The 26,057-nt window shown below is 37.9% G+C and overlaps 1 long non-coding RNA gene and 1 pseudogene across 1 annotated transcript; both read left to right on the top strand.

Annotated features, from left to right (window-relative positions):
* Positions 1-3,449, top strand: part of LOC112194448 — a 54,411-nt pseudogene extending 50,962 nt beyond the window's left edge.
* Positions 3,450-10,163: 6,714 nt separating this feature from the next.
* Positions 10,164-11,668, top strand: LOC112191536. The gene is made up of 3 exons (XR_002932996.2): positions 10,164-10,274; positions 11,374-11,421; positions 11,517-11,668. It is a non-coding gene; the product is annotated as an uncharacterized LOC112191536 (long non-coding RNA).
* Positions 11,669-26,057: the final 14,389 nt, after the last annotated feature.

Raw genomic sequence — 26,057 nt, 5'->3', positions numbered from 1 at the left:
ATAGGTAATGCATTAGAACTTGTATCTAGGCTTTCAAGTTTCAAATCCAATAGCAAAAAGGAGAAAACAGGAAGCATATTATTTAACTAGATCACACAGAGCTTTCAATTTCATTGAGTGAGACTACTAAAACATGACCATTATTCCCAATTTCATTTCATTTAGTCTTCATTACCAAAAATCCCTCATAATCAAGCATATGACCAAGTCAAAATCATTATCCAGAAAAATACTCAAACCTATTCCCTTCTTTAATTATTATCAATTCCCAGTTGCAAACCAAACCAATCAAAACAGGGTCAAAAAGTCAAGACCTCCATAAAAAAATGACAAAAACAAACAAATAATTCCACAATATAACAAAATTTCACATACATCGTCAATAAAGATTCTCACGCTAACACCATACCGCCAGATCCGTAATCACATCCAAAAATTAAATACCATAATAATGCAGAACACTAGAAGAGAAAACACTGTTTGGATTCCCAGAAAAATTCCAAAATGCAGCAAAAGAAAAAATAGGTGGATCAAACTAACGAAAGGTGCAAGCTTAACTCCAATATATACCAATTCAGCCAATTTCAATTCTTTCTTCATCTATATACACCGAGCTTCCCCTCTCATACTATTCACTAGCTTCTCCAAACGTTCCAACTCCCCACATTCATTCCGGGGAACATATAGGAAAATAAAACGTGAAAATTCAGAACTAAGGCCAAATGGTTTCACATAACTATAAACGCAAAAAGATAACTCTCAATTGCTTAAACTAAGAAGCTCAAAAGACCTTTACCTCTCTCTGGTTTTGCTTTCGCTTTTCATTTTGCTTCTCTTAGATTTCACTCTAGATTTGGGGATCAAACGACGCTTCAGTTGTGCCCCATCTTCTATTCCGAGTTCGGTCAGCATTCAATCTTTTCCATCAGGTGACCTGTAGTTGACAAAAAAAAAAAAAATTGTAAAATTTAAGAAAGATCATGACAGATGTATCAAGTACGAGTCTGGACCAAGCATATATAGAACACCCATCAAAAATGCCTCTCTTCCCTCTGCTGGTAAACCTTGTGTTTATACCTCTGAAACCTTCACCAAAATTACCCAAACAAAAAATTACACCAATCGAAATCAACGCTTAAAAACCATAACCCTAAGTGAAGAACAGGCAATTCCAACTTACAGAGTCTGAGCATCGGCGGTAAGGCAGGCGAGGCAGAGGAAGAGCCTATCGCTGACTCTGTAAATCTTCAAATTAATGGACACAGTCAGAGCATTTGGCCTTCTTCTCTTCTTCAGCACCGCCGAACTCATCACTATCGCTTCTTCTTCCTACTCTCGACTAGTGTGAATCGGAATCGAAAGTCAGGAAATTTCGGAGCCGGCAATGTCGATTCAGGGTGCAACTGAGCCGTCATCATCGTGGTTGTGTTAGGTTAACCGACAAAGCTAGAAGCAGTGAACATCAGCTGGTTGATCTCCGTCAGAGGCGGCGAAAGGTGGAGAGAGAGCTCGAGTTTGTCATCGAAAGGATTAAGAGCTTCATCAATTTCTTCGACTTTGTTGGGGTCTAGGTTTCTTCGGCTCTCTCGAAGCTTCAGATTCCGCTGATGAATGGAGGAGGAAGGATTGTAATGGTGAGGAGGAGGAGGAGCGAGTTTGGGGAGGAGGAGGTTGATGGGTTGAGAATGAAAATTAGGGTTTGAGCACGCTTTCTCTCGGGGTCGGGTCTAATTTTTTTTGGGAGTGTGAAAGTTTCGTTCCCCGCTCTTATCGAATCTTCTTGCTTGAGCGCCGCCGTCCTGATCTTATCATATCTCTTGGATGCACCGGCCACTAACTCGTGAGATCTATTAGAGGTTTCGAAGACCCAGCCTTCACATTCCTTGATGAGCTTCTTTTTCCTAGTATGCAGAATCAGTAGATCGAAGAACCTCCTAATTTTTTCGGTATGAAGAACCCTAATCTCAAGTCGAGATAGCAGAGAGAGGAGAATTACACGCCTCTTCAAATTCAAAAATCGAAGAAAAGAGGGGTTAGGGTTTACGACTCAAAGAACCGCAGAGAGGGGAGTGAAATCAGAGAGAGAGAGAGGGAGTGTGGAAGTTTTTTTGGCTGAAATATATGTATCTAGAAGAAGATGGGTTTCGAGAAGAAGATGAGTTTGATTCTTTAAGAGAAGAAGACAGGTTCCGCTTTCAGAAGCTAGAAGAAGATAGGTTTTACGGCTTTTCCCGAAGACTAGCTAAGTGGGAGACAGTGTGGTAGACAAAAGCGCATTAAGTTTAGTTTTTGACTTTGTATAATCAATTCAGACAACACATAAATGAATTTTGGTTGTCTCATGGTCTATACTTGAAACTTAGGGACCTAACAAGCAAATCTCCCGCCTAGTGCTAATCACATACAAACTCACTTCTCCCGCCTAGGATTACCATCTCGCATTCACACAACAAAAATATGTCATTCCGTTGTAAGAGCTTACAACCGTGTACTAGCATTTCACCCAAAAATTGGTCTTTTTGGGGCTAATCACTCTCATTTTGGAGTACATCTGATTTTCTTCCAAACTTGCACAACGGAAACAAAAAATGTATTGTATGTTATTTTGCAACTTAATCTCATACAACAGATACAACTATACTGTTGTATAAGGTCAGTCAAAATTTCGACCCAAATTTGAGCAAGGTGAGAGGAAAAAAAAATTTTCATTCAGACAACAGACAAAACCTTATAACTGTTGTACAATAATCTTGCACCCAAAAAAAATTGATTTTTGACCTCCTTATACAACTAAATCTCATTAAACGTGTTGTGTGAAGCTGTTTTCGTCAACACACAACGGAATTTTTTTTTTTCGTTGTCTAAAAAGTGTAGTGTGATGAGGATTTTGGTGTAGTATACCTTAATGAATTGATACACTCTTTCATTAAGTTACAAGTATTGATTTGAGTTTGTGTCCATATTAAACTAGATTTGACATTTAGCTAATTATCATTATACTTAATGTTAATGTGTGACAAGTCCATATTTGATTCTAACATGTTCATGTTCTCTTCTTTGAGCAGTTTCAACTTAGGTCTTTAATTGCCAGCTGCTTTCTGGTTTCAAACAATCTTGATGGATCAAGGCAGTTAAGAAATGGGTTCTCTGGCTTTTTGGGGTCTAATGAGGGAAGAGGTTGGGAGACCACTGTGAAGAAGAATCAGGTTTTGAAGGCCGGGATGGATGGTATGAGAATGCGTGTATCCGAGCTTGAGAAGGAGTGTTCCAACATGAGACAGGAGATCAAGAAGTGGGGAAATAGATCGAAGAAATTTGGGTTCAAGATCAAATCCCAGATGTGCAGTGCTCAATAGGGATCTGTTAGCAAATAGCTCGACGGAAATGGAAAAGTTGAGAAATTAAAGGAGAGGCATGGAAAGCACAAGAAAGCCTCCTTAAAAAGATGAATGAAGACTTTTGTTTTTACCTTCCTTTTAACTCAATTTATTTTGATTTCAGTTCAGAGACTAAAATCCCACTTCTGATTCTCTATTGTATACCTGTTTAGCTGTATCATTATCATCTTAAATTATGTATAGTGGAGCTGGATAGCAAAATCTACCCTGTAATTTGTTTATTGTAATAGTAGCCATCCCTCTTTCTCAAAAAAAAAAAAAAAAAAAAAAAAAAAAAAAATACCTATGGAAGTGGGGGCATAAACATTTGTAAGGACAATTGAACATGGTGACGTTTGTTTATCAAAATTTGGACAAAATCAAAATCTTTACGTTGGTTTTTGCCAATTTGACAGGGAAAAATACAAAGATAATAAGGAAAAGCTATTATCATATATAACAATGGTAATTAGGGAATCCCAAGTAGTTGAGAAAGTTCATGAAGGGCTAGTTTTGGGATTGCTGTGACTTAAAAAAAAAAAAAAAAAAAAAAAAAAAAAAAAAACTCATATATAACAATGGTAATTAGGGAATCCCAAGTAGTTGAGAAAGTTCATGAAGGGCTAGTTTTGGGATTGCTGTGACTTTAAAAAAAAAAAAAAAAAAAAACTATTACTGTTGTGTTGTGAGACTACGCAGCTGTGAATTAAAATAGTTTTGTGTTTGGTAAATAATATTTTTAAAAGTACTATCAGTACATAGAACAACTTCATAACTTGTTTTGATCCACAACAGCTTTTAAAAGCAACCTCTAGATTGCTTCTAAAATCTGCTGTCAGTGACTTATAACTTTCAATTAAGGGAAAATTTCGCAAACAGTACACCAAGTAAATGCCACTAATAATTTTTATATACAAAGTTTCAAACCAAACATTTCGGTACACGAAATCTGAAACTCGACCCACTATCAGTACACGATGTCAATTTTTGACACCAAAATGTCCATTATGCCCTCAATTCTTTTTTTTTTTAATAATTTTTTTTTCTATTATTTTTTTTTCCTTCGTTTTTATCTCTTTCTTCTTCCTTCTTCCGAGCTCACTCCTTCGCTTCCAACGCCGCCTTCCTCACCTCTGCGCTCACTCCCTCGCTTCTAACGCCGCCCTTGCGAGGTGAGCTTCTCCCGCCGTTGCCGCTCCTCCTCCACGTGGTTGAGCGGCGTGTCTCGGCCCAGCCCGGGTTTCCGGCCCCGTTTCTTCGGCGCTCTTTTCATCTAGCAGTCGGAATCTGCGAAGTCCAGGTTTGGGGTCGGAGCTCCATTCTTCTTCTTGCTAGAACCAAAAACATGTTTCTTGTCGTCATTGTACGAGCTGTGATCCTCTTCTTGCACACTGGCAATGATGCCGATGTCAAAAATGGAGAAGTTCCGGTTGATGAACTCGAGCGGTCTTGTTTCCGGGTTGGGCTGATCCGACCTGAACAACGACTTGGTTTGCTGGATCAACCCCCAGTTCTCTCTGATCAAACCGGAGGAACCCATTTCAAGAACACCGTCGGAAGTTGGGATGCAGATCAAGGTCTCGATCCCGTGGATTTAAGCCTCTTTGGCTCTCTCGCACTTGTTGAACTGAAGGTCGAGGGCCCCGCTCAGCCAGATTGTGGTCCCGGAGCTGAAGGCCTTGCCGGGAACAGAGTTGTCCCCGACGGCGAAAGATCGAGTGAGGGAGTGAGCCTGGAAGAAGGAAGAAGAAAGACATAAAAACGAAAAAAAAATAACAGAAAAAAAAATTATTAAAAAAAAAAAAGAACTGAGGGCATAATGGACATTTTGGTGTCAAAAATTGACGTCGTGTACTGATAGTGGGTCGAGTTTCAGATTTCGTGTACCGAAATGTTTGGTTTGAAACTTTGTGTATAAGAATTATTAGTAGCCTTTACTTGGTGTACTGTTTGCGAAATTTTCCCTTCAATTAAAGTTGATTTTTATTTATTTACCAAATACAATAAAATCTAAGATTTTAAACAAAAGATGATTTTCTTAAAAGCGAAGCAATCCCAAATGAGGCCTAAGTCAGTTCAAGTAAGTCCAACTTTAACTTTCTCTCAAAACCAGTACAATAAATCAAGAACCAACTCATGAAAAAGCTTCAATTATGTCACACCAAAAACAAAAACTAAACTAAACCTTGCAGTCCAATCAAACAAAGATAAAAACTTGGAGTAGAAATCATAGAGATAGAGCAACACTACTTCATAAAACACACTTGCACTAAACAATAGTACAAGAAATCAAGCTAACTACCTACTTTTTCTAGGTTCAACTTCAAGAACTCTAGCTTTTGAAGCTTCATGAACAACATCAAAAAGTGGGTCTTTGAGAACCACATGAATTGATTGAGAACAAAACCAAAAACAGAATCAAGCAAGGTATTTTTATTTTTTGTTAAATAAGGTTTCATCTTGATGTTATTTCTTTATTTGGCTTTTAGACTCATACACCATACAGCCAATGAAGTTTTTATTTTTGTTAAATAAGGCTTCATCTTGATGCTATTTCTTTGTTTTGTTCCTAGACTCATAGTCTCATACACTATACACATTTATCTTGACCCTAGTAAAAAAAAAAAAAAACTGCAACCCCCACCACTTAACCAAAATAGTAAGCCCGTAACCCAATTACCTAATTACAAGAAACTTCTACTTTGTCATTTCTATAGATTTAGGTAAAAAAGAGTAAGCCACATCTCTATAGATTTTCTAGTTTATTTTGCTTGATTGTTTTTCTAGGGAAGTTTATTGAATGTTTTCTTATAACTGATTGCAAAAAAACTGCAAAATACATTGGCGGGGGGGGGGGGGGGGGGGTGGTTGGACTTGGTGCCTATACCCCAGATTACAATGTGCATCAAGAAAACTTCATGAAGTAATAACAAGAGCCTCAACTAAAACAATGTATTCTAACAAGCACCAACCAGCGAAGAGTGCACTACTGGCTACTCTATTCGCTTCACAATTGTGGTGACATACCGGAAAGATAACTCTACCATGGAGAAGCATCATTACAAATAGCACAGCTTTCCCACTATGTTGCCACTGGAGTATACATCCAGCGGTACTTAGTTTCACCCTGCCACTAGGAGGTAGCGACCATTTGACCAAGCAAGGAACTCGCCGCCTACCTAGAGCAAACAAGGCACACAAGGTGCATAAACCGAGACAAATCCTATCTTTTTATTTGCTAGGAAATATACAGATTGAAGCTTTGTCTCACATAGAAGTTTTGTTTTGTTATCTTTCAATTTTTTTGTTCGCCCCTTTGTAGAAAAAATTCTGCGTCCGCCACTGACTTCTGATGAGAAGCAGAGATACATGAAGACCTTAGATCAAGATATATTCCAAGGGGGGATGAGGAAGCGTTGGAATACAACATCTTGGCCGCCAAGCAACCAAGACTGAATCAAAAGTCCACATGAAGACCTCAGATCACCTCAGATCAAGATACTGTATTTTCTTATTGTGTGAAGCCACTGTTGGCCTGTAAACTTTTATTATATATTGTTGATATGTATTGCCTTTGGCAGCAAAGCCACATATTGAATACACATAATGCATTTTTTATATTCCTCAGGTATATGCTTGAAGGAATAATATAAATATAAATGTAAATGTAAACCAGAAGACGAAAACTAGCAAAGTAATCTGATTGTTGCCTTAGGTATAGGCTTCATAGCATAATCATTAGGGAAAAAGTAACTATAAGTGCAACAACTTCAAGTTCAGGATATTCATTGTGAAACGGATCATCCCAAAGATGTAATCAAGTAAGCAAAGTAGCTCGAAGAACAGCAGAAATTTTTTTTTGTGAAAATTCATAGACTATACGAATAACCTTACAGGGAAGTTGTACCCATGCAAATGAATTGAGAAGGTGTATCTGCATCAAGGACGACAAAACCTCCCTTCCAAGTAACATGCAGAGCATGAAGATACGAGCGATATAGATGGAGACTAGAAAATATATTGAGGAGGTCTCTTTTTTTACCGTTTATCCCACGCATGAGATTTCACTACAAAGCCTAGTGTTTAGAGGTTGAAGCCTATTTCATATGGGGGAGATTTTAGAAGGAGAAGGATCATCAACAAAGATAAGAAAACCATTGTTGCTTTTGGTTTTGATTCTCTTCTACTTCCCAAATGGGTCTATTCCTAGGGCCAAATGCATGTGGTCTCGTGCATGACCGGTTGGTTGAGAGGTCGAGCTTAATGGTAGCAATTAAGGAGGTGGTTAATGCCATTATCTCAGAGAGATAACCTACAAAAAATTTATTATTGAGATAACCAAAAGTCCAAATTTGATTTATTGTCCTTTACTTGCCTCCACGACTCCCAGCTGACCTTGACTTCTTCTGAATTCACTTGTACCTGGCCCTATAAATAGACCCATTTGAGAAGCAGAAGAACATAAGAAACAACAGCCTCCTCCTTCTAAAATCTCCTCCATACGAGATAGCTCTCATCTTATAAACACTTAGGCTTTATAGCGAAATCTCATGCCTGGGATATGCTTTAGAGCCTGGAAAGCTCGTTCTAATGTGTTATTCTGGGCGTGAGGGCATGAAGACATGAAGCTACCATCTGACTCCAATATCTCTACGGCCAAGCAACCAAGACTGAATCAAAAGTTCACATGACACTACACCAATTTCGGAATCAGACAACACATATCAGACGACAGCAAACATTTTAACTGTCGTCTGATTTAATCAGACGACAGCAAGAAATATTATGTCGTCTAAGTTTTCGAATTAGACAACAGTTTTTTGTTGGCTCTTGTGCAGTAGCATTTCAGACAATGGTTGATTTTTTTGATGTTGTCTGAATTAATTCATTCAGACAATAGTTATTATGTGATGTTGTCCAAAGTTCATTTATACAATGGTTGATTTTTGCTGTTGTCTGATTATTTTCAGTCACACAACAGTTATTACTTCTCTGTTGTGCAATTACCATTAATACAATGGTTGAAAAAGATGTCGTCTGATTGTTTTGATTCACACAACAGTTTTTTAGTTGTCTATTATGCCACTATGTTTCAGACAATGTACTGAAATTGATGTTGTCTGAGTTTTAGGGTTCAAATGGTTTGCGCGCCCTAGTTATACTCAACACTTGGCCAAAATTTTCATTTTCATTTTTTCCCTCCATTAGTTCGACAAAATTTTACTTTGATGTCGACTAACCCTAGAAATACAACACACACTCTCTCTCTTCCTCGGCCGCACACCCAATTTTTTGTTATCTCTCCCTTCCATTTCTCCCTGCCATCGCTGGAGACCACCATTTCTGGCCATCAATTCACGACACCGCCACCACCAATCTAACCAACACCTCAATATGATCAAAACCCAAGCCCAGCACCGACTCCTGCCTGTGCACGCGACCCTCCAATCCACGATGCTGCTGCTCCCTTACCTTCGTCGATTTCCAGCCGCCATCTCGCAACACCTCTACCACCGCTTTGATTCAGTAAGCTTTGAACTCTCCTTTTTGTCAAAATCGAAGCTTCAGTTCTAAAGATTATGAATTCTTATTTGCATTTTTTCCTGAATTTGGAGGTCCTGTGGGTCTTCAATGGAAAAGTTTGAGTTTATGGGTTTTTGTTTTTCACTCTTCAATCCATCAATCGATCGGTTTCTTACTTTGAATACTTTCTGGGTTTTCAATTTTCAGTCTTCAATTCTTCAATCGCCTCGAACTCAAGTAGCAAAGCAGATGTCCTCAAAGCTCAAGCAGAATTCTGGGTTCGATACTTCGATTTCAGTTTTTGATTTCAGATTCTTCAAGCTGGGTTCGATTTCGAATTTCTAGGTAACTTGCTTGGTTTGGCTTTCTTCAAGCTTGGTTCGAATTGCATGATTTGCATCCCACAGGACCATTATTTTACTACCTTTGTCTCATATCTTTTCTGCAATGCCAGAGCTCTAAAGCGGCGATAATTTATGCTTTTTCCAGTTTTCTTCATAGTTGTTATTTCTATCTCTGTGTGTGTGTAATTGTGTATCAGTAGTTGCTTTGAAATCATAGTTGCATTCAAAGCCCCAGAACATATTATTTGTTGTTTAAGTGTTTGACAGAATTGACAAATGGTTCATTGTATAAATTGACAAACTCCTAACTTCACTATAGTTTATAATTAAACTTTTGTGCAGTGTTTTAACTAATTTGGTTAGTTCTGCATATGGATGATGTGTTTAGAGATAGAGAGCGTCAAAATCGAGAAAGGGATAGGCCTGATAGGAAAGTGCCTTTGGAATTAAAGAGCATCGCCTATCTAATTGTGAGCTTTGAACTCCAAGCTACCCTCTTCTGCCAAAGAAAATTCGTACATGTTTTTTCTTTTTCTTTTTAACACACACTTATCTCTACATTAGGGACTGTTTGATGTTTTACTGATATTTGTGATGATTATTTAGTGATAGAAGAACAATGTTCTCCATCAAATAAGTAAGGCAAAAGCATTGCTTGCTTCACTAGATGAGAACTCCGAGGCATTGGCTTTTATCATTGATGAGAATTAACTTGCTTACGCCTTAGAGGTATATGTTCAGGACCTCTTTTATCATCTATTTGCTACTCTATTAATACACATCTGCTATTGAATTATTCACTGGGAATGAAGGCTTTGCCTTATTTGAGTTATTCCAAAGAACACTTCTGATGCTTTGTCTCATATGAAAAGAAATATATATATATATATATATATATATTCATATGTGATATAAGCAATTTTATTTTGAAGGCTACTTTTGTGCAGCTTCACCTCTATCTCAAAAGTCCAAGTCAGTTAGCAACGACGACAAAAAAGCGAACAATAACTTGGTCTCCTGTGTGTCACAGGTAAGTGAGCTTCTAAAGTTGCAAGATGAGAAACTTAATTGGCATGTTCATTATCTTAGATTTTATTTCAGGTAAAAAAATTTGTCTGTGGAGTTAAAGATTGGTTCTTTTCTGAACATTTAGTTCTTGGTACTGATAAAGAGTGGTGATTTGTGTTGGGCACTATGCAGATTAGTACTGCTTTTTAGATTATTGGGTGTTTTGAGTTTTCTGCTTTTAGAGTATTTTTGATTTCTTGAGTTGGAAGATTTTAGGGGTCTGCGTTGGATGATTGGTTTTGACTAAATAGTGACAAATGTATGGATTCTGCAAGTGGTCTAGCTATGTTGGTGTGTCTTGGTCTGAGATGTAATTGTAAAAATATGATCATGTAGTTTCATTGAAGGCTTATTTTATTTGATTGCCTTTTTTCTTATACTGAATTTTCCTTCTATTTAGTTCTATAGAGGCAGTCATGGGGTGGTCAATGCACACTCATAGATAGATTCACATGTATTGATTTTGATTTGACGATGAGTGCTTTGATTGTTTCTGCTCTTCTTTAAGGTGAAAAGAAAATTTAGATATCCCCGCATATATTGATTTTGATTTGAAGATGAGTGCTTTGATTGTTTCTGCTCTTCTTTGAGGTGACAAAAGAAAATTTAGATATGCCCTTTCAGTAGAATTGATTTCATGTACTAATGAAACAACTTAATGAGATGCCAAATTAGCTATTTACATATGCCAAATTAGTTATTGGCATACAATTGAATTTTGTCAACAAATCAGTAACTCAGGTGAAAGCAAACATATGTACTGAAAGATTTGAGCTAGTAGCATGTTTACTAGATAATTGAGGAGTATAAATGTGCCAGCTTTTTTATATATCAGCTTTTGTAAAAATTGAAAACTGATTAGTCAACCCTTAAGATTACTTTTATTTAGCTTAATTGACGTAGAGTTATGCAGTGATTTGCAGGAAATGAATTGCTATGCAGTAAATGTTTGGATATTGATTAATTTTGTTTATGAACATTCTTTTGTTTTGTTTGTTGTTCCAATTGAACTCTGTTTTTTTATGAAGTTGAGATTTTGATGATGATATTTGATTTCACAGAGTTCTGGAACAGTGTGCACTCAAATTTTTGTAATCTTTCAAATTCAGGTATGGTTGTATAAAAGACTATCTGATTTATTGTGTCCGCTCTGTTTGTTTTCTGAAATTGAACATAACTTTATGTCTACTGGTTTTCGATGTAGTTATGGCACTTGATATGCGGTCCAGAAGAGCAAAGAGATTATTAGAAGAGCATGATGGTGAGAATTGTAAAGGTGAAGAAGAAGTGCAAGCAATGGACAATTGTCACAGACTTTGTCCGCTGATAGCTGAAATTGGAAATATTGGTCTTGCTATGCATGCAATGCATCAGAGTAAATCAATGAAATCAAGAAATGGTAAGTAGATATTAAAAGTGAATGTATTTTAGTAGTAATGAATTGAAGCTGAATAACGTTGTTTGGCATATGCATTCTCCTTGATTGCTGACAAAATGTTGGAAATACTTGCCTAAAATATACTTGCAGCTGGTATATGGATTCTCCTTTATCATTAGTCTTTAATTGCAACATCTTTGCTATCGTTTACAGATCAACCACTTATGGGAAATTTTGTATCAAACTGCTCAAGGCTTTGAACTGAGATGGTGGAAATGAAAGGCAATGTGCAGTCATTGGGAGATCAAGCTTGGAACACCCAGCAAGTTGTATTATTATTTATCATCATGTAAACCTTATGAAATTAGAGAGCCTGTTAAGCTAATGAAATGGATTAATGCTTTATGAAATTGCCTTTGTTGGATCTATTGGAATTTATTATGAAAGTTGCTTTTAGTAAAATATTAGAGTCACTTTCATACCACTCTCAACTGAGTAAAAACAATTGTCCAAGGGAGCTAACACAACTAAATGGATAGCATAAACTGTTGTTGGAGCCATTACAGCACAATAAGACTTTACATCGGAACCATTGTCCAATAAAAACTCAAACAACAGTTTTTTTCAGAAACATGCAGTATCAAATACAAACAGACAATGCTTTCTTCAGTTTTTTGTTGTCTTGTTTAAATCCAGTCCATAGAAAACAACTAGTCAGATGATGTACAACCTTCATTCAGACAACAGTTTATTTACAAGCCAATGTTTTCTTATTGTTCTTCACAAGTTTCTCTCTTCTAGCAGCTGTTGTCTGAAATTGATTTGCACAAGAGTTAAGCTACTCATCGTTGTTGTTCTTTCTAGTGTTCAGACAATAGTTATGTAAGTCGTTGCTGTTGTGCAAAATTTCCTCAGACGACAGTTATGTCCTATTGTCTGATTCACCCATCAGACGGCTGATTCATTTTTTGGTGTAGTGTGAAGACCTCAAATCAAATATTGTATTTTCTTATTGTGTAAAGCCATTGTTGGCCTGTAAACTTTTATTATATCGTCTTGATATGTATTGCCTTTGGCTGCAAAGCCACATATTAATCATATTCCCGTTTATTCTATTGGGCCGCAGAATCAAACTTCAACTCACCACACATGTCAACTGACTGCACATTGCATATTGTCAATCCACACTACTAAAACCCACAATCAAATCTGACTATTTCTCATCAAAGAACATAAATTTACAACTGAGCCATCTCAAAAACCCTAGCTTGGAATGGTTTCAAGGTCCTTGGCGGTCAAGGAACAGTGTTTGCGATGCCCAGAAGAAAGAACAGTGTTTGATTTCAAAATTTTGAAATCGCATTGTTGAAACTTGTTATAAGAGGTTACCCGGCGATCACATGCGATGAACACGCATCTGAGGGTGCATGTAACGTCCCGTATCTTAAATTAGCAGTTTACAAGTTAGTTGGACGGTAAACGACCGTTATTTTCACTTTTACTGTCGTTTGAGTACTTTTAATGGCCCTAAAAGTTGACTTTTTGTTCGGGTCAAAATTTGAGAAAACTTCCTTCATGAAAGTTGTAGAGGACGTTAAACCGAGCGCATGGATATGTGGTACGTAAAAATCGGAGTTTGTATGCGAAAGTTATAAGAGAAATACTAAAATTACTGTTCATGTAGTAAGTTTCTATAAATAGCCAATTTACTGTGGTAAGTTTCCATTTTTGGAAACCTACCGGCCTTTTCTCTCTCCTCTCCCCCGACCTTTTCTTCCTCTTCGGCCCGATTCTTTCTCCTCCGATTTCTTCCTCCTCCGGCCACCCCACGACGGAATCCGGGCATTAGCTGGCTTGCCTCTTCACCCTTGTCACGTCTGTGGTGGTGTTGTACAGCGATTTGGCCGAAAGAGCTCGATTTGGAGCTGTGAAGGTTACTGTAGCAGATCGGGATTTCAGTCGATTTCCGGCGATTCCGGCCACCAAATTAGCATCGAAGGTTCGGTTTTTGACATAGATCATTTCCCCTAAGGTCTTTCATTTCAATTAACGATTTGCGATTTCTAGGTCGAATTAACGATTTGCGATTTCTAGGGTTCTTGGAGTTTTCTGGGTTTTTCTTCACCGGCCGAATTCGACTGTTTAAAGGTAAAATTGGGATGTGTTGTAGTTGAGAAAAATGATCAGTGTGTTGAGTAGGTGCTGTGGTCAAAATTTGGTGACCATTGGAGGTGGTGGCCACCGGCGCGTGAGCCCCACGCGCCGCCACTGTGGGTGGCGCGTGGAGGCGTGTAGGGCAGTGTTTTAATTCCAGTTTTTAGCCCATTAAATCCTATAAATTGCGTAGAGCTTGTATGTGAAGTTTGGTAATTTTTGGAGAAGCTTGGAATTAATTATGAATTTTGAAGTTTAGGGTTTCGATTATCGAATTACGAGAATCCGACCATCGGATATCTCTCGGTTCTGCCTTGGAACCTTTAAATTAACGAATTGGTATTAGTGGTATAATTTGGGCTAAATCCGAGGAGAATTGGGAGGTGAAATTATGAGGAATTGATTTTAGGAACCGTATTAAATTATTGAAGAATTATTCACGGAATATAATTGTATACAGAACGACGTACCGAGCTATTGCTCGATGAAGGAACTCGAATGCGTGATCGTCGGAATAGTACTGTGAGTGGACTTTTGTTTTAAATAGCGATGCATGCATTTATTTTCTTAAATAATGCTCTAGTGATTATTCATATTACTTTTTGAGGAAATGAATTAATTTTTGGAAATTGATTTCGAATTATATCATGGATTTGCTTTCAATAATGAGTTTCAAAGGTTGGTTTTGTTTTATTATATTATTTGATGAATTCCTTATTTCCGAGGTAAATTTCTGGAATTAAGCATATCCCTAATCACCGAGTTAAGCTCCTGGAAGATTTTTTAAGATGAGTTTCAATGGAGTTGGATATTCTCAATTGTTTATTGACTTTCAATTTTGGCATCGGGAATGCCTAATTAAGGATTTTGGATTTGGTTGGCTTCTTGGAGATTTTGAGAGATTTTTGGAAATGGGATTTACCTATACTAATTTCCGGTTTTGGTTACGGATTTGAGAATATCTGGGCGTGTGGGACACGCCGTCGATTTATTCCTATTTCTCACTTATCCATTTTGAGATTGAGAGTAATCTTGGCGTGCGGGGTCACGTCGTGGAATACATGGTTTCTATCTCGTGAGAAATGTGGGGAAGCTACATGGATTTACTGGTTTTCGATGATTTTTCCTCACCATACGCGAGTTATGTTATTAGGTCTCCTCCTCACTGACTTTGTGTTGGTGAGTGGCAGTTGCGGTAGCTTGTTCTCCTCCTCACCTACTTTGTGTTGGTGAGTGGCAGTAGAGGTGATTTATTCTCCTCCTCACGTGGGTGGCAGTCGAGGTTATTTGGTCTCCTCCTCGCACAATCTATGTGTGAGTGGAAGTTGAGGTTATTAGTTCTCCTCCTCGCACAATCTATGTGTGAGTGGCAATTGAGGGTAGGTAGAGCCTGGAGGCTCCATTGCCCGTATGGTGATATCTCTTCCCCATATCCTATCATTTCTCGACTAGCAGGGCCTAATCTGATTTCCGTGTAACCAGCGGGGCTGGTCTTATCCTGTTGAGTATCGGAGTTTCGATCTTTTCTCTCGGTCTAGTAGGTTTTTCTTGAGCGGAGCTTCTCGTGATTTGTTTTCTAAATCGTTGCATGAATCGAGGGTTTTTAAGGAAATAAATGTGGGAAAGTATAAAATCCACTTGGTTTAAAAATTGTTTATTTTTGTCCACTCACGCTAACGTATTTTATGTACTTTCCCCTGGGCCCTTCGGTTTCAAATGCCCAGTTTGCAGGCGAATTGGTCGAGGTCGGGCATACACGGAGTTGAGGCATAGTCAACAGCATGGCTTCCGCATCTGTCGTTGAATTAGGTTTTCCTCTTATACCTTTCTGTTAGAATTGCTCTGATTTCCTATGAGATTTATGCTATTCGAGTTGAGATGTGTGTTTTGTGAATTGGAGACTGATGTTGATTTGGGGAGCAGGGTGGCTCTAGGAGCATAAGGATGAATTGATTGAGGAGTGTAAATGTTTTCTACAGGTTTGGGTAACCCATTTTAGGGGAAGTTCCGCCAAATTTTTGGTAGAATTTCTTCTAAGGTGGGCCCCGCAGGGTCACTTCGGATTTCAAGGTGAAATCTGGGGCGGGTCCTATCAGTGCAGATGTGCATCTGTCCAATTTAGCAGTGTAAAATGGACAAGTGAAGCTAGATGCGCGTCTGTCCAGTTTATCAGTGTAAAATGGACGGCCCAGATGCAATTATGAATTATTAAGGTACTGATACCTTAAGGCGCTAAAGGGGAACCCTTAAGTTAATACATCTTGACAATGCTGGAGAGTTTACATTGAAAACTTTTGATGATTATTGCAATGTCCATTGGAATTGATATTGGATATCTGATTCCCCATGTTCACACCCAAAATGGTCTCATTGAAGCTACCATTAAAAGGCTTCAAATGGTTTCTCGGGCATATGGTTATGAGCACCAATCTCCCTATTTTCGCTTGGGGCGATACAATATTGCATGCAGCCATACTTATTCGTCTAAGATCTACCACCACTCAACCATTTTTTGCGTCACAAATAGTGACTAGGTACGAGCCTAATGTCTTGCACTTATGCAGTTTTTGTGAATATGACTCTCCAACATATAGAACTCTTGACAGGCGATCTCTTTACTGCTAAATTTGCGGATTCTCACTTTGATGAGACAGTCTTTTTACCATTAGGGGGAGATAAGAACACAAATGTTCAACGAGAACGACATGAATTATCATGGTCTGTCCCCAGTTTGTCTCATCTTGATCCCCAAACCGAACAGTTCGACATTGAAGTGCGGAGAATACTCGATCTTCAGAACGTACCAGAATCGATGCCTGATGCATTTTTTGATATCGCTAAAGTGACATATACCTGGTGCAAACATGCCTGCAAGGATTGATGTCCCCACGAGAGGACACGACGTCGACCTAAAAAGACTTGGGCACAGTGCCACCACCCTTATTGCTGGTGGAGATATGGTTCAGGCCGTGGCTTCCGCAAAGAAGCTCAGGAGGAGCTTAGATTCGATTGATTCTTAGCTTAGGAAGCAAGCGAGTTTGGCACAGCTAAATCCATTAATCATCGACACTGAAAATTCATTTCATGAGAGTATTCCGAATTATGGTTATGTCCACGAGACACCGTTGGAGCACACCTCAATGTCTGAACCAAATCCGAAGAATAGAGAGATCTCCATGAATTACACTAGTGTACATGAGATGTAGAAGAGAAATTCTATTATCCTTGATGATGCATTTGCATACACTCTTGCACAAGGAATTATAGAACATGATGATATCGAACTTCGCTCCATTGAAGAATGCTAATGAAGAGCAGATTGGCCTAAATGGAAAGAAGCGATCCAGGCTATATTGGATTCACTAATAAAGAGAAATGTATTCGGGCCAGTTACGCCTATACCCCCAAATGTAAAGCATGTTGGATATATATGAGTCTTTGTTAGAAAGCGTAATGACAAAAATGAGGTTATAAGATATAAATCTCGCCTCGTGACCCAAGGCTTCTCACAACACCGGCATTGATTACGAGGAGACATATTTTCCCGTAATGGACGTTATAACGTTCCGCTACCTTGTCAGTTTGGTAACTTCTGAAAAACTTGATATGCATCTTATGGATGTAGTTACAACATATCTCTATAGGATCTAGATTTAGAGATATACATGAAGCTTCCTGATGGACTTTAATTACCCAAATCAAGTGGCTCTAAACCATGGAGCACATTTGCAATAAGATTGAGATGCTCACAATATGGATTGAAACAATCCGGACGGATGTGGTATAACCATCCAAGTGGCTACTTGATTAGGAAGGGATATGTCAACAATGGATTATGCCCATGGGTTTTCATTAAGAGGACAAGTTTCGGATTTGTAATTGTTGTGGTATATGTCGATGACATGAACCTAATTGAGACTCTAAATGAGTTAAAGGAAACCGCTACGTATTTGAAATCTAAATTTGAGACAAAAGATCTTGAGAAGACATGGTTTTATCTCAGATTAAAACTTGAGCACCATATTGACGGAATATTAGTGCATCAATCAGCTTAGGGTAATTATCACAAATGGTACCTGAACTTATCATCTATCTTATCGATGATACCTTGTGATGCCCCGGAAATTCGTATTTATTTTTCGAGGATTTTCGGAATTAAATTTAGTGATTATCGGATGGTTTTGTGGCTCGTGGATGGAGCTGATGTTTTGGATGAATTTTTATTCGAAAAGTGTGGATTTGGGTGGGGAGGGGGGGCACGTAGGTTGACTTTTTATACTTTAAGATTCTCATAAAACTTCCTTCACGAAAGTCGTAGAACGCGTCGATACGAGTTCGTGAACATGTGGAACTCGGAAATCGGAGTTTGTATGAAGAAGTTATGGCCATTGGAAAAAGTTTCCATTTTGGTATATATAGGATTTTTCTGGAAAAATATCAGAAAATTGGAAAGTTTCCAAAAAGGGAAATATTTCTCTCTCTTCGGTCCCGACCTCGGTTTCGCCCTCTCCACTTCGCCGGCATCGTTCTTCCTCCTCTGGCCACCATCGGACACGATTTCAATTGGGCTTTCATCGCCTCAACCTCCTCTACACGTTTGTGGAAGTGATTCTTCACAATTAGAGTTGTGGTGGGCGCTGCAAGGCTAAGAAGAAGCCGCGACGAGGACAAAATCACCTTCGTTAGAACTGGAGATTCCGACTACCTTTGCAGGTGATTCTTGAGGGCTTTTGGAGCCCAGAGGACGTAGATGCTTTTCCCAATGTAGCTTGGAACGATTTCACTTATGGAGGACAAATCGAAGCTTTGAAATTCTAGGGTTTCAATGGGCCCGATTTGTTCTAAGGTAAAATTAAATTGATTGGTTTATAATTTGATGTTGGTGTAGTTATGAAAGTTGTAATTGGAGTTGAGATGAATAACTTTGGCCAAATTCTGACTTTGGGCCGGCGGTGGCGCCGCCACTGTTGTGGTGTTTTCCAGCCGTTTCCGGCCACCTCAGGGATAGTTTCTGTTCCTGATTTCGATCTACTCATCGATACTATCATTTTGATATACAATACGTAATTTTTAGAGATCGTATGAATATGTTGTGATTTTTACGTAGGTTGACTTTTTATACTTTAAGATTCTCATAAAACTTCCTTCACGAAAGTCGTAGAACGCGTCGATACGAATTCGTGAACATGTGGAACTCGGAAATCGGAGTTTGTATGAAGAAGTTATGGCCATTGGAAAAAGTTTCCATTTTGGTATATATAGGATTTTTCTGGAAAAATATCAGAAAATTGGAAAGTTTCCAAAGAGGGAAATATTTCTCTCTCTTCGGTCCCGACCTCGGTTTCGCCCTCTCCACTTCGCCGGCATCATTCTTCCTCCTCTAGCCACCATCAGACACGATTTCAATTGGGCTTTCATCGCCTCAACCTCCTCTACACGTCTGTGGAAGTGATTCTTCACGATTAGAGTTGTGGTGGGTGCTGCAAGGCTAAGAAGAAGCCGCGACGAGGACAAAATCACCTTCGTTAGAACTGGAGATTCCGGCTACCTTTGCAGGTGATTCTTGAGGGCTTTTGGAGCCCAGAGGACGTAGATGCTTCTCCCAATGTAGCTTGGAACGATTTCACTTGTGGAGGACAAATCGAAGCTTTGAAATCCTAGGGTTTCAATGGGCCCGATTTGTTCTAAGGTAAAATTAAATTGATTGGTTTATAATTTGATGTTGGTGTAGTTATGAAAGTTGTAATTGGAGTTGAGATGAATAACTTTGGCCAAATTCTGACTTTGGGCCGGCGGTGGCGCCGCCACTGTTGTGGTGTTTTCCAGCCGTTTCCGGCCACCTCAGGGATAGTTTCTGTTCCTGATTTTGATCTACTCGTCGATACTATCATTTTGATATACAATACGTAATTTTTAGAGATCGTATGAATATGTTGTGATTTTTACGGTTTCGGACCGTTCGATGATTCGATCCGTGAGGATTTGAGCGTTCGATCGACTTGTAGTTTTGTCACATCGATCGTAAAAGCATTCCGGAGACTTTGGGTGGTCTCGGATGAGGTTTCACCTCGATTAGCATTACTTTCAAGGTTGTTGTTCTATTAGGGGATTCGGACTTTAATCACTTGGGGATTCACTGATTTGAGATCATTGGTGATTATGTGATTCTGAGGTGAGTAATCTCACAATGTTCATTTACGAACGAAGTTACCTTTATTTTTTTAAGAGTTATTTAGTTAACTGCAAACTGTAGTTGGTATTAGTGGCATTCTTGAGTGAATGACCACGTGTGTGTGTGTGTGTGTATATATATATATATATTTATGTGAAATATGTATATTCTTATGGGTTGATGAGTGATTATGCAATAGGGATTGATAGGTTTCATTCCATTGTTTGAGGCTTGACTTTTCGGAAAACATTGTTTTAGGAATTGGGAATTTCTATTGTTTGAAAAGTGTCAAGATTTGGTGCGAGTTGTTTAATGTTTTGATCTAATGACCGGGGTCGGAAGATCTGAGAGTCACAAGTGGTGATTTCTCCTTTTGATTTAATTTAACATTTTGGGTCCAGAGCGACTTGCTTAATGTTTTGATTTAACGACCGGGGAGGTCTGATGATCGGAGGTCACGGGGTGACATCTCCTTTTGAGAGTTGAGTAACTTTTGGTCCTAAGTGACCGCTTTGAAATGTTTTGATCTGATGACCTGGGAGGTCTGAGGATTCGGGGTTGCTGGGAGTGACCTCAGGCAAATATATAGGGACTTCACGCCTTTGGCCTGGTTTGTGGATACGATCAGTTAGAGCTCTAGTCTGTTGCCATGCCATTGTATATCATAGGGGGTAGCGCGGAGCTATCTGATGCTCATGAGTACGTGTTTTTAAAAGGGAGTTTCGGGGATTCTATCTTTTAAATGTCCGGGGAGGACTTGTGTATCATATTTAATTGTCAGAGTTTCAATTATTATGATTTTGTCACGGGGTGACGTGTTGATTTGAGAATGTGTTTTAAAAGGGAGTTTCGAGGATTCTTTCTTTTAAATGTCTAGGGAGGACTTGTGTATCATATTTAATTGTCAGAGTTTCAATTTATATGATTTTGTCACGGGGTGGCTTGTGTTGTTTTCTTTTGGAAAAAGAACGTGTTGTTTTGGGAAAACAGTGTGTGTTCATTTTTCACGAGTTGATGGGTTTCCTCATTGGACGAGTTGTGCATGTGTGTTTTGAGTTACGTACTCATACGAGCTTGCAAAAGCTTACCGGGTTTGTTGTGTGACAACCTAGTGCACCATTCAAACGGTGTAGGGGTTAATCATGCAGGTCAGGATAATCGTGGCTGAAAATGAAGTAGCGCTTTTGCAGCTTTACGGTAGGAAGCCATTTTTGTGACTTTACTGTTATTAAGACTTCCGCTTGTAGTAAACTCTGAGGAGCATTTACTTATTATCTTGTTGTGGCAATTCAATTTGTAAACTCGTGTAATATATAACTCTGTGGAGCGAGTATATATTGACTTTGTGGGTTCAGGGCATCGGTATGTACTTGATTTAAAAGGAAAAAGTTTTCCATGTAATTGTATTGATGGCTGAATCATCTCGCATGTATAATTATGGGATTATATATATATCGATTTTTATTTTTGTGTTAAAAATTGGGGCGTGACATACCTGAACTTCAATTTTGATCACAACTAGTATCTGACCTTTTCGATTTCATTTCAAGTAGTACCTATCACTAACTTCCGTTAATGTTTCGTTAAAAACTGACATGTACCAAACATATGACTCATTTTTCAAGGATAAATTGTAAAATTACCTTTTTTTTTTTTTTTTTGTAATATCACTTATTTTCACTTATATTGATATGGCTATAAAAATGAGATTATCAAAAGAAAAAACTTTCAACTTCAATTAAAAATATATATGAATGACAGGAAAAAAAGAAGAATTACGAAAGTTTTGATAAGTTTTTAGTTTTAAATGTTTTATAGTTTGTCCAAAAAAAAAAAAAAGTTTTATAGTTTTAATGAAATCCTAGTAAACATATTAATTGATCAAAATACCTAGTAAACAAAATTATTTGAAATTTGTCAAGCTTTTGTTCAAAATTATTTTATGTTTTATCACATTAACGAAAGTTAGTGATAGGTATCACTTGAAATGAAATCGAAAAGTTCAGGTACTGGTTGTGATCAAAATTGAACTTTAGGTACCATCGATAAGATAGAGGATAAGTTCAGGTACCATTTGTGATAATAACCCATCAGCTTATACTCAAAAAAATACTAAGGCGCTTTAATGATGATAAAGTGAAGCCTGTGAGTACTCCCATGATTGGCCGAAGTCTTGACTCTAAAAAGGATCAATTTCGTCCTAAGAATTATGATGAAGATGTGTTAGAGGTTGAAGTGCCTTATCTAAGTGCAATAGACGCATTATTGTACTTAGCATAATGCATAAGATTGGTCATCTCATTCACTATGAACTTGTTAGCTAGAAATAGCCCAGCGCCAACACGACGCCATTGCCTGGTGTAAAGACAATCTTTCGATACTTAAAAATGTACAATAGATTTAGGATTGTTTTATCCCTACAAAGAGAAAAGAATGGACGACATGATGAAATGAGACTCTATAGGCCATAGGGCCGTCACTACTACTATACACAGCGCCGCTGCCATCACTGCCCCGTCCACTGGAGGGTGGCATCCCCCCTCCCTCCATCAAAATCATGGTGATGTTTTGATGGGTTTTACTAATGGTGGTTATCTCTTTGACCTGCACAAAGGTCATTCCCAAACTGGTTATGTCTTTATCATGGAAAACACCACAATATCTTAGAGGTCTACAAAACAGACCCTTGTCACTATGTCTTCAAATCATGCAGAGAGTATTGATTTTCATGAAGCAGTTCGTGAATGTATATGGTTGAGATCCATAGTTACGCATATTCAAAGAACATGTGGTTTGAAGTCTACCTTAGATGAACCTATGTGCATTTATGAGGATAATGCCGGTTGCATTGAACAAATAAAGTAAGGCTTCATCAAGGGTGACAACACCAAGCATATATCTCCTAAATTCTTCTACAATCAGCAACAATAAGCACTTCTTAAGATTGAAGTGAATCAAAACCGGTCTGAGGATAATGTGGCTGACTTATTTACTAAGTCATTACCGAAGTCCATTTTTGAGAAACATGCGAAGAGCATTAGGATGCTTAAACTAACTGAACTCTCGTGATTGTAGCACTTGAGGGGAGATCTCGATATTAAGGGGAGGCATGATGTCTACATGTTTGATCTCGAATAGTGAAAGGCGTGTTGTACTTTTTTTCTCCTCCCCAAGGTTATTTTTGTCCCACTAAGTTTTTATTACTCGGGCAAGGGCAACGCTTGAAGCGCCAAGGTGTAAGATGACATCATGTTTGGTCGGCGATATTTGATTTTTGTGTGCCTTACCAAACTAGGATTACTCTCCATTGTTGCAATAGGAGAAGATCGTTTTAAGATTCCTAGTCTTAGTTAGAATATGTACTACTAGAATTATGGCCCCAGACATCGGCCAAAAACAGATGAGAAACAAAAACCCGACCGATGTCTTTGTGGGTGATGAGAAAGATCTGGAAAATCCAGACATCGGTTTTTAGCCGATGTCTAGTATTCATTTAGACATCGGTTCCTCATTATAAATCGATGTAAATAGGTTTAAATGATAACAAACTTGCATGTTTTACTATTGTTAAACCCACATTTTATTGTATTTAATGCTTAAAGAAATATAGATTATACAACACAAGTTTGCGTTTTAACATCGTTATTGATTTAAGAACCGATGACTGATACTGTTACAGACATCGGTTCCCATAAACATTTCTTGTTCTTCATGATTTTGAAGCGTAATTTACCACATATACCACGATTTTAGATTCAATATACAAAGTCTAGTATTGTAGGAACTGATGTCTGGTACTCAGCAATATATCATTTTTGACAAAAAATCGATGTCTGTGTATTTTAGTAACATCGATTTTAATTTTCGAACTGATGTCTGGTACTCAGTAATATATCTTTTTTGACAAAAAACAATGTCTGTATATTTTAGTAACATCAATTTTAATTTTGGAACTGATGTCTGGTACTCAGTAATATATCGCTTTTGACAAAAAATTGATGTCCGTATATTTTAGTAACATCAATTTTCATTTTGGAACTGATGTATCTGTATAACTGGACATCAGTTTTTATGGTTAAAACTGATTTCAACTTTATATCTAGACATCACATTCTATAAAGAGGATGATGTCCAAAAAAGATGTAGCTGCTGTTATAAATTGCAATTTCAATAGTTGATTTGAATATTGGGGTATTATATCTGAAATCATCATCCTCAACAGTTTACAAAATGGGCAAAATAAAACCCCAATTCACCTACTACAAGGCTAGCCTAGCAATTAGTATTCATGTTAATTTGTTCATAATTGCTACAAAAAGTTAATTAAAAGCTAGCCTAACTCAAAATCAAGAAACTGGTCAGAACCTACAGCAGTCTGTAAGTAGTCGGCTACTTCAATGCGGACCTCGTCAAGTTGTTGTTGGGTATACCCTTTCCGATCCTTTACCACCCACTACAAATATATATAACAATGTAAGTCATGACAGCACCACACAAAGCAACAGAAGAAATTGACCGACTCGTTAACTGAAGTTTTAAAATATAGAATTCCAATCCTTAGCAGCAACAGCATAAACTTGATTGCAGAAAGTGAGACAAACATAGTAATAGCAATCTTCAATTATATAACAAAGCAGCAGCAAGCTAGAAGCTAAAGCCTGAACAAGATAAACAAAAGCATAAATGTATCTAGATAAATTTCCAAAAGGCCAAGTGTACAATATCCTAAATGAATTACGTATGTGTACATATTTTCAAACAAACAGTAAAACCTTAAGAACATATATTAGCTATGTTCATGATCATACGTCTGAATTACAATGAGAAAAAAGTAATTATTAGTTAGTCTCAAGTACCATAAGGAAAAAGTAATTATTAGCTAACCTGCAGTGAACTATAGCACAACAACAACAGTCATGACAGCCCAAATGGTATTTTGTCCAATTAAGGGTCTGTTTTGTTCCTGGATTGGAAGGAAAGCTATGGCTGGAGGTTGTAAAAATGGTCTTGGAGATCAAATAGGAAATGGGTCTTACAGACTTTAGGGTACCGTAGGCTAAAGTGTTGCGGGCTGAAGGTTGTAACAACTTGGCATCCATGGTGGTGATTTGGGGACGGAAAGATTGAGGGAGAGGAGTCTGGTATCATCATCTTCTAAAGCATCATCCAACAAATGCTCTTGTGAAGGGTGACTACTATAGCTATAATTGGGCTTCATTTTCAGTTTGGGATCTCTAGCAATAAAGAAACCAAAGCAACTGTAGCATACCATCATTCTAGCGATAGAGGAACTCTTATGCATTATTAGAAACCTGATGAGTGAAGTAGTTACTATAGCTCCCAACCAAAACCAACTTTTTTCTAAAACCTGCAAAGCAACAGACTTACCAACATACCAACTTTTTCTACTTTCTCTGTTATTACATGTGTATATTTCACTGTTTTGTTACACTAGATGAATGCACAAAGGTATAATCTTTTAGACCTTTTTCTACTTTCTCTGTTATTACACGTGTTAGGAAAGGTGGATACTCTGAGGAAAGGTGGATCACTCAAGATGTAGAAACAATCATAAAACTAACTAGCAACAATGCCCGCGCTTTGCCGCGGGATGTGAATCGTAACCATAATGTTTTTTCTTACTCCCTAAACTTAAAAAGGAAAGGATATAAATGATAGAATTGTTTTCATTACTGTTGATCATCTAAAACAAAAGATGATCTTATCATAGTAGTGGGTCTAAAAAAGTTGGTCTATTGTAAAATTCAATTCAAAAATAATAGATAGAAATCAATACACGCAATAAAGACCAAACAATGTGGTATCCCTTTTCGATTCCAAGCATCAGAAGTATGTATGAAGTAAGTCATGCATCAGAAGTATTTGTACAATTATCCTATCTACAATTGTACAAAGGCCAGATTGCAAAAACCAACAAAGGAAGGAGGGACAAAAAAAAAAAAAAATTACAGGAGAGAAAATTACATGATTCACTTTGTTGTTGACAACTTGAAGCAGAACAAACCTTTTGAAAGGACTTT

The sequence above is a fragment of the Rosa chinensis genome, chromosome 3 (assembly GCF_002994745.2).
Source record: "Rosa chinensis cultivar Old Blush chromosome 3, RchiOBHm-V2, whole genome shotgun sequence".
Lineage (NCBI taxonomy): Eukaryota > Viridiplantae > Streptophyta > Magnoliopsida > Rosales > Rosaceae > Rosa > Rosa chinensis.
The sequence above is the reverse complement of the archived record's forward strand: the minus strand, read 5'-3'. Positions and strand labels throughout refer to the sequence as shown.